This window comes from Elephantulus edwardii, unplaced genomic scaffold, assembly GCF_000299155.1.
Source record: "Elephantulus edwardii isolate Elephantulus edwardi_28Jun2011 unplaced genomic scaffold, EleEdw1.0 scaffold00355, whole genome shotgun sequence".
Taxonomy (NCBI): domain Eukaryota; kingdom Metazoa; phylum Chordata; class Mammalia; order Macroscelidea; family Macroscelididae; genus Elephantulus; species Elephantulus edwardii.
In genome coordinates, this window is record NW_006400105.1 from 1,828,287 (window position 1) to 1,838,701 (window position 10,415).

At 40.7% G+C, this 10,415-nt stretch overlaps 1 pseudogene; it reads right to left on the reverse strand.

The window, feature by feature from the left end:
* Window positions 1-7,321: 7,321 nt before the first annotated feature.
* On the reverse strand, window positions 7,322-9,826 carry LOC102844469 (annotated as a pseudogene).
* Window positions 9,827-10,415: the final 589 nt, after the last annotated feature.

Here is a 10,415-nt window from a genome sequence, read left to right on the forward strand (position 1 = left end):
TTGCTTTGTATTATTTCTATGTTTTTAAATTTACTGATGCTTGCCTTGTGACCTAAAATGTGATCTATTCTAGAGAATGTTCCATGCACACTGGAGAAGAAGGTATACTGTGGTTTTGGGGGGGCACATTAACATATAAATATATATGTGGTCAAGTTGGTTTATTGTATGGTTTAATTCTTGAGCAACTTTGTGGAGTTTTTTCTGGTGGTTCTATTTTTTCTTGACAGAGGTGTGTTGTAGTCTCCAACTACTACTTTAGTGTTATTTCCTTTTTCAGTTTTGTTAATGTGTGCTTAATATATTTTGCAGGTCTTTCATTTGGTTCATAGATATTTATTATTGTTATGCCCTCTTGTTCTATTAGTCCTTTAAGCATTATGTAGTGACCTTCCTTGTCCTTTGTGATGGTTTTTGCATTGAAAATTATTTTATCAGAGATTAATATTGCTATTCCTGCTTTTTTTTGGGTTCCCATGTGCTTGGTATACTTTCCCCCAACCTTCTATTTTTAGTCTTCTTTATCTTCATTTTTCAGGTGTCTCTTGTAGATAACATATTGAAGGATTTTGGTTTTTTATCCAATCTACTAATCTTTTTCTCTTCAGTGGTTCATTTAAACCGTTCACATTCAGTGTGATTATTGAGAGGCAAGGTTTTATTGCTATCATTTTGTTGAGTTCTTTTTAGTGTTGTTGCTAATTACCTTGGTACCTCCTACTTTCCGTGGCACTTCTGTGAGAAGGATGTCTCTCAGTGTTTCCTTCAATGCTGGTCTTGTTTTTACAAACTCCCTTAAGTTCTGTTTTTCAGGTACTATCTTGATCTCCCCATCATATATGATGGACAGTTTCACTGGTTGACAGTTGTGTTCTTTGAGTGTTTGATATATGCCCTTCCACCATCTTCTTGCTTGCAAGACTTTTGCTGATAATTTGGCACTTAATCATATTTCCTCTCCTTTACAGGTTACTCTCTGTTTCCTGCTCACTGCTTTCAGAATTTTCTCCTTATCTTTGGTTCTGGTAAATTTAATTATGATATGCCTTGCAGGAGTGGCATCCACTTCTGTAATAGCTTGCCTCCAGAAATCCTATGAACCTGGAGAAAGGATGAAAGTCACATAAGTGTTGAGGACTCGACAGCACTTAAGAACAGCAACAACATGCCTTGGTGTTGTTTTTTTGTGTGTTTTTTTTTGTGGGGTTCTACTCTATATGGTGTTCACTTAGCTTCTTGAATATTTATTTTCTCATTCTTCATTATGCCTGGGAAGTTTTCCTCTAGTAATTTTTTTCACAACTTTTTCAGTGCCTTTACTAGCTTCTTTCTGTTCTGGGATTCTGGTGTTGTACATATTATTTCTCTTGATGGTGTCCGGCATTATTCTTAGATTTTCTTCTTTTTCCATCCTTTTTTATTCTGCTTTTGCTCTAGCAGATCAGTGGTGACACTTCTATCTTCAATTTCACTGGTTCTGTTTTCCATCTCTTCAACTCTGCTCATGTGTCCTTCCATCATGCTGAAAGCGTCTGAAATATTGGACCTTATATTTTGGATAGTAGTTTCTTGTTTATCCAATGCCACTAATGCTTCATTTGTTTTATCTGCATTGTTTTGTACTGTTTTTTAGAGCTCCTCCTGGCTTTTGCTTGCAGTGTCCTGTAATTCTTCAAGTTTGTCTTGCATCCATTCAAAATATTCAATCATTGTTCCTTTAAATTCTGTGTCAGAAAGTGCCATCAAACTTTCTGGCTTCAGGAAATCCACTGGTACTGTGTCACGTTTTGGAGGTGACATCTTGCCTTGAGCTTGTGTAGTGTGTGAGATATGCTGCTTCCTTAGAGACTTTGATAGTTTCTTGATCTGAAGACAATGCTCTAGAAATGAGTTGGGTAGATACCCCACCTGTGTTGTTCTCTGAACTTCTGACTTAAGGGAAAGTTTAGTTCAGGACCTGTGAGAGAAGCCTCTTGTAGTTAAGTCAGGTCAAAGTGCTCTGGATTTTACAGGCAAGTTATTTGACTGGATATGTAGTCACAGGTGTGGAGCTGAATGGGGGGCAGGGCAGGGACAGTGTGGTGGGGCGACCACAAGGGTGGGGAAGCTACTTGTGGGGACCTCACTTAGATTTCTGCTGTCTGAGTGTGCTCACGAGTGGGCCCCCTACTCAAATTCCATCTGTCTATCTCCCACCCAGCAGCTCTCGCTCAGTGATTCTTGCACAGTGGTCCTCACCCAGGTGCACTCGCACGGTGGCCCCCACCCTAGCAGGGCCTTGGGTCCAGTGAGGCTTAAGGAAACTCAGTCAAATTCCCACTGACCCACTCACTTCTGGCTAGTCTGTGGGGTCCATGAGAAATTCAAATTCCTACTTGCTTGCTCCTGGGCATTCTCCTGGTAAGTCAGTGGTGCCCTAGGAAACTCAATTAAATTTCTGCCAGCCTGCTTGATCCTGAGCAGTCAGTGGAGCCCAAGAGAACTCAGTCAAATTCCTACCGACCTGCTAGTTCCTAGTGTGGCTTAAGAGAACTCAGTCAATTTCCCACTAACCTTTCTCCTGGCAGATGGGTCCCACCGCAGCTCTGCTGCCAGCTTCTAGCTTCAGCTGGGACCCATGGCTCGTTCTTCCTGTAGCTCCCAAACTAATTATTTAAATAAAAGTTCTGACTCCAATTTCTAATGTCCATGTCACGTGGCTTTGGTTTCTATACTCCATGATAGTCTTTCTAGTGGCCTGTTTCTATGCAGTTTGCTGCTCCTCCAGCTCCTCATACTGCTTTCTCTACCACCACCATCTTGGAATCCAGTGTAACTTCTTTACTTAAACCATGCTGTTTCTAGAATTACCTAATGATAATTTGCCAAGTCCTCAGCATCCTTTGAGTTTTCTAAAATAGGACTGCAAAAAAGATGATTCAATGATACTTGATTCTTCTCAATGATGCTGAAGTATTGTATCTGTTAGTGTTCTCAAAGGCAAGACAGATTCTATAACATCAGATGCCTGAATAAAACCATGTGATGAAGGTACAGTTAGTATTGTTTCATCATCAATTGTTACTTGATCAGTGTGTTCTTCTATGGTAGGAGACTTTGAATCCTTAGTAACATAAGCACTGGCTAAATTAGAAGGTGAGTCTGCATCTTGTTTAAGGTCTGTATCAGAGATTTCTTCACTATTCATTGGTTCTGTGCTGTTTTGATGATTGAATTTTGATACATGAGCACCATTAAATGATGGCCTCAAAGTTACTTTAGGCTGATGGATTGCATCTGGGAATGTACCTGCTTCTAGTGCACCTGGAGGCTCAGGAAAATCAGATGGCTGGGTATCACCATCTACTATCAATCCTGTGTGGGATATAGAAGAAGTAATATCATCTGTGGCAACAGTCTGAATGATGACACTCAGTGTGTGGCATTACACTGTGACATTATCACTCGTGTTCAACAGATGTTCTGAAGATAAAGCATGAACAATAATCTGTTCAGGAGAAGCATGAACAGTGGCAGTCAGAGTTATTGTGGGACTAACAATCAGCATCAGCGGCAGGCCTTGGCTAGAGCTGGTCTGAAGTAGATAGGAGCCTGAGTGCCAGTGGGCTGCAGATGGAAAGATGGAACAATCTCAGATGTCTGTAGTGTCCTACTTCTTAGCATTATGGTTTCTGAGTCAACAGTAGCTCCAGGAGAGTCATTTGAAGAAACCTGGGTGATCTGGCATGGATGCTGCAGTGCTGTACAGGGTTTGGAGAGAGAGCTGTATTTTCTTCTAATCAGGTGACTCTGATCTGAACATGATGTGCACTGGTGTTGGAACTACTGTTTGGAAATCTAGGTCCTGATTTTTCTCCAAAAGCGCTGAGGTGTTTTTTTTGTGTTTTGTTTTGTTTTGTTTTTTGTTTGTTTGTTTTTTTGGTTTTGGTTTTGGTTTTGGTTTTTTTGTTTTTTTGTTTTTGTTCTCATGTAACTGTTTAAGATCTTCTATTAAGCCAGGGTTACAATTTTGAGATCTGAAAGCTCCGCTTCTCTCTGCTCCCCTATTCCCAAAAAATTCTAAAACAAATTCAAGCCACGGTGCCAATACTTAAGGATACTTTGGGTAGAATGTTAACTGATCCAGGAAGCATCAAGAGAAGATGGAAGGAATACGCAGAGTCACTGTATCAGAAGAAATTGGCTTACACAGAAGAATTTCATGAAAGAACGTACGAGCAAGAGCCTATGGTGATGAAGAAGGAAGTTCAAATTGCTTTAAAGGAATTGGCAAAAAACAAGGCTCCAGGAGTTGACGGCATACCAATTGACATATTTCAACAGATAGACACTGCCCTGGATGTGATCACTAAGTTGTGCCAAGAAATCTGGAGGACAGCCAGCTGACCCACTGACTGAAAAAGATCGATATTTGTTCCCATTCCAAAGAAAGGTGATCCAACAGAGTGCAGAAATTAACGAACAATATCATTAATATCACATGCAAGCAAGATTCTGCTGAAAATTATCCAAAAACGTTTGGAGCAATATGTCAACAGAGAACTGCCAGACGTGCCGGCTGGATTTAGAAGAGGATATTATAGCTAATGTTAGATGGATCTTGGCAGAAAGCAAAGAATACCAGAAGAATGTCTATCTGTGCTTCATTGACTATGCAAAGGCTTTTGACTGTGTGGATCACAACAAGTTGTGGATGACTCTGAGAAAAATGGGAATCCCAGAACATTTGATTGTGCTAATGCGAAACCTATACTTGGACCAAGAGGCAGTCGTCAGAACAGAGCAGGGCAACACTGCATGGTTCAAAATTGGAAGGGTGTACGACAAGGATGTGTCCTATCTCGGTACCTTTTTGACCTGTATGCAGAGCAGATTATCCAGGAGGCTGGGCTCTATGAGGAGAAGCATGGCATTAGGATTGGTGGAAGATCTATCAACAATCTGTGTTATGCAGATGACATAACCCTGCTCGCTGAAACTGAGGAGGACCTCATGCACTTACTGCAGAGGGTCAAGGACTATAGCCTTCAGTATGGAGGTCTGTCAGGAATGTATTCTGTCTCCATACCTTTTCAATCTGTATGCAGAACAGATCATCCGAAACGCTAGGCTGTACGAAGAGGAATGTGGCATCAGGATTGGCGGAAGAGTCATTAACAACCTGTGTTATGCAGATGACACAACCCTGCTTGATGAAACTGAGGAGGACCTGAAGCACTTGCTGCAGAAGGTCAAGGACTACAGCCTCCTATATGGATTCAAGCTCAACATCAAGAAAACAAGGATTCTCACCACTGGGCCAATTGGCAGCATCAGCAAGGATGGTGAAGAGATTGAGATAGTTAACAGTTTTAGTTTGCTTGGCTCCACAATCAACATTCTTGGTAACAGCAGCCAGGAAATAGGAGACGAATTGCATTGGGGAAAGTCGGCTGTGAAGGACCTCTCAAGAGTACCGAAGAGCAACGATGTCTGTCTGGAGACTAAGGTGCACCTGATCCAGGCTATAGTCTTCGCAATTACATGCTATGCATCAGAGAGCTGGACAGTGAATAGAGATGATAGAAAGAGAATTGATGCCTTTGAGCTGTGGTGCTGAAGAAGAGTGTTGAATATACCGTGGACTGCTAGGAGAACAAACAGGTTTGTCCTGGAGAAGGTGAAGCCGGAATGCTCCTTGGAGTTAAGGATTCTGAAGTTTTGTCTGACATACTTTGGGCATGTTGCAAGTAGGGACTGGTCCTTGGAGAGGAACATCATGTTTGGCAGAGTGGAGGGGCGGCGAAGGAGAGGAAGACCTTTGATGAGATGGATTGATTCTGTGACTCGAGAGGTGGGAATAAGTGCATTTGAGATGGCTAGGTTGGCACAAGATAGAACAGCGTTTAGTGCTCTTGTACATAGGGTAACTATGAGTCGTAAATGACTGTTTATGTCATTCTCAGCAACATCAAGCGGATCCTGTTCTGTGAATATAGAGAGGACTTCAGACCCCGCTCCTTCAATCTTCTGCTTTGTTTTCTCTTTTCGTTTTGTTTTGTTGGTTGGTTTTTTGTTTGTTTTGTTTTTTTTGTTTTGCTTTCTCCCCCCCCCCAGTTTATTTACAGAACTCAAATACAAATTCTAACAAATTCTTTCAATTTCCCTCACATCTCCACCGATCAAATTGTACAACCCAATGATTAATCCCCCTCTCCCCCTGCATGTCCACATCCCTCTGCTTCCAGCCTCTTCCACCCTCTTTCTACAATAACGGTTTTATAAAATATTTATCCTTGTGGGACTAAGTTAGTTTGCTCAGCATAATGCTCTCCAGTCCTTCCCAGTTAGGTAATAATTTACAAAGTTATTGCTCCTGCATGCTGCATAGTATTCCATTGTGTGAATGTACCATAATTTCTCGACCCATTCATTTGTGGTTGTACATTTTGGTGGTTTCCATGTTCTTGCTATAGTGAATTGTGCTGCTATAAACATTGATGTACAAACCTCAGTTTGTGCCTCAGCTCTCATATTCCAAGGGTATATTTCAAGTAGTGGAATAGCTGGGTTATATGGAATTTCTATGTTCAGCTTTTTGAGGAAGCACTAAACTGTCTTCCAGAATGGTTGTACCATTTTATTATCCCACCAACAATGTATAAGAGTTCCTTTCTCACCACATCTTCTCCAACATCTATTACTTGCTGTCCTGTTAAACTTTACCACTGTTACTGTAGTGAGATGGTACCTCATTGTGGTTTTGATTTGCATCTCTCTTACTGTCAATGATTTGGAACATTTCTTCATGTGTCTGTTTGCCATTCTAATATCTTCCTCTGTGAAAATTCCTTTCATGTCTTTTGCCCATTTTGTAATTGTGTTATCAGTCTTTTTCTTGTGGAAACCCAGAAGTTTTCTGTAAACTTTTAGTATAAGACTATTGTCTGAGATGGACAAACAAATGTTTGTTCCCAGTCTGTAGGTTTTCTTTTCACTCTGTTGGAAAAACTTTTAGATGTGCACAGGGATGTAATCTTTAGAAAGTCTCATACATCACTTTTATCTTCTTTAATCAAAAATATCAAATGGGGAAATGATCATATCTTCAAGAAATGGTGTTGGCAAAACTGGACTTCCACCTGCAGAAAGCTGAAACAGGATCCACATCTCACATCATACACAAAACTCAACTCAAGGAGGATCAGAGACCTGGGAATAAAGCCCAAACCAACATTCATGAGGTCAAGTTTAGAAGTGCTAGTTCAAAGTATAAAGAGATTGCCAAATACAACCAGATATGCACAATCTACAGAGGATAAAATTGATGCATGGGACCTTATTAAAAAAAATCAATCTGGTACTTTGCATGAGCACTGAGAACGATATTAATTTCATTGTCCTTGGTCCACTCAGTACCCCCACTCTGTTTCCAGTTCAGGTAGCTGAGCCATTTAGGGTGACATTGCTTTTCTGAATGAGTACCTACTCTCTCAGCCACAACTGCCCAAGACACGCCCTGTGTGACTATGTCACCTGGCTCAGTGCTTCTCAGTTTATGAACCAGTTCTCCAAGTCTCTTTTCATCTTCCTCTGTCCACTTTCCTGCGTTGGAAATATCCTTCAATCAATTCGCATCAATCTTTGACTGAAGACGCTTCTTAGTGTGGCCCCTATTGTTGCCCAGTCATTGTCATGCTTTATCTGGAGCTCCTTAAGTTTTTCAGTTTCTTCAGGTGTTTACTTTCCCACATGGTTTCACTCATCATACATGTGGAGCCCTCTAATTTTTTTTATTAATTTCAATGAACATTTATAGAGATTTTGGATTTCCATTCATTCATTGTTGCACTTTTATCTCAGCCCACCCCACCCCTAACCCCCAGATGGCTTTTCTCCTTGAAAAGCAAAGAAAAACTCCTTCATTGGTATACAAGCCCCCCCACACCCCACCTTCACCCTGAGTATACTCCACTCTAAACACTCATTCTGAACACTTATGATAATCATAATGCCCTAAAACATATTGCTTTTAAATTGTTCTCTCCCTCATCGGCTTCAATGCAGTATACATTATTCATCCAGTTTTTCTCATTCTTACCCTAACCCGGATATAAGTCTCATTCTACAGCAGTGACACTATGCAATGTTTGTCCTTTAGTGACTGAGATATTTCACTCAGCATAATGTCCTTGAGGGTCACCCATTTTGAATAATATTGCACGAGTACCTTGTTTTTCAGTGCAGCATAGTATTCCACTGTGTGAATATACCAAAGCTTCTCTATCCATTCATTTGTTGATGGGCACTTAGGTTGTTTCCAACTCCTTGCTATTGTGAACAAAGCCACGATAAACATGGGTGTGTATATATCTGTTTGGATGGCGATTATGGTCTATTTAGGGTATATTCCCAGTAGTGGAATTGCTGGGTCAAATGGTATCTCTATTTGCAACTTTTTGAGAAAGCGCCACACAACTTTCTGCAGTGGTTGCACCATTTTACACTTCCACAACCTTGCCAGCAATTTTTACTGTTCTGTTAAATTTTGCTACTCTTACTGGGGTGAGATGATATCTCATAGTTGCCTTAGTTTGCATCTCTCTCAGAGCTAGGAATTTTGAATATTTCTTCATGTGCTTGTTGGCCATCTGAATGTCTTCCCTGGTGAAGTGTCTGTTCATATCCTGTGCCCATTTTTCGATTGGATTCTTTACCTTTATCTTGTTGTGGTGCTCAAGTATTTTATAAATTCTAGATATAAGTCCCTTATCTGACATGTCATTACCAAACCCAGTCTGTGGCTTCCCTTTTTACCCTGTTGAAGAAGTTTTTGATGTGCATAGGGGTATGGTTCTTAGAAAGGTGAAGCACTCTTCTATAAACTGCAAACAAATTCTGATTCGGACACCATGCTATTGTTCTGTAGAAATCTTTTCTTTCATCCTTTGACATCTCAAAGATTATTTCTGTAGCATCTTTTATTCCATGGTTAAACCAGGCTGCTCCTTGGAGGCAAGGATTCTGGGGCTTCGCCTGACATACTTTGGACATGTTGTAAGGAAAGACAGGTCTTTGGAGAGGGACATCATGCTGGGTAGAGTGGAGGGACAGCGCAGGAGGGGAAGACCCTCTGTGAGGTGGATTGATTCAGTGACTGGGGTAATTGGGATGGGTGTGTCAGAGGCAATGAGATTGGCACGGGATAGAGCACGGTTTAGGGCTGTTGTACATAGGGTCGCTATGAGTTTCAAACAACTCGACGGCACATAACAAAAACAACAACCTCAAATAGCATTCAATATGGCTCATCAAAATATCCGTTTCTTCCGTGATCCACATTCCCTGCTTCCATTTACGTCTTTTGTTATTGGGGAATCTTTATCTTCTTTAGTTGTAAACCATGACTGGCTAAATGCTGAAACTTCTTCATTACCCAAGGGAGATATTTTATCTGTTTTCTCATTCTGTAGAATCTCATCTAACAAATTCTGTAGGAACAAAGCCTCTTTTAACGGACTTAGTCTGGATTTGTATAACAGTTTCTTCAGTAATCTCATCATCCGCCACCTTCATGGTCACAGTCATGGTCACCTCGAAGCTCTGATCATTTTCTGAAAGTGGAAGTGCAATAACTGATATGAAAGGAGTAGAATCATCAATACTCTGATCATTCTCAGAAGACAAACACAGTCTTTTATGTAGAGGTTCAGTACTATCCTCTGAATCTATTTCATTAGCGTCATTCTGAGGGCAATGAAGAATGAGGTTTCCTTCCATGTCCTGAGTCAAAATCACAGAGTTCAGTTTCTACTGTTCCTGTATCAGAATCCTCAACCGTGCTCATACTCAAATCTGAACAATGGATGGATTAGCTATAGCCCTTCCCACAGAATCAAGTTGCCTTTCCTTTGCCACAAGCATCACTTTCATGTTATCCATCATGTTTTCCCCCGTGTTCCTACTACAATACTTGATTAAATGTTGTTAAATACAGGGCAATAGCATTTTGGTTCCATCATCTAGCTCATTTGCACCCGATTAAACAGATTCATGGAGAACATGGAAGTTCTAGATGCATATTGTGGGGCTACTCTATCAATTCCTGTTTTGGGTTCAGGCACTTTGGAAGAACCAGGATGGAGGCTCCAAACAATACCAGGATGAAGGAAACAGCTACAGTTGAGAGTGGCTGCAGTAGGAGTGAGTGAGCATGACAAGCCACCAGAAACCTGGTATTTCCATTCTTCAAAATATTATTCATAACGTGTTATGATCTACAGTCTTTGTATATATATACCTTGAAAAAGTCATTAAAACATAGGTAAATCTCTTTCTGGTGTTCTTCAGGATCACTTAAATGAATTGTTGTAGAGTCAACTACAGATTATATTATTCCTATAGCTCTTGACTAGAACTGCATGTAGAACAAGAAT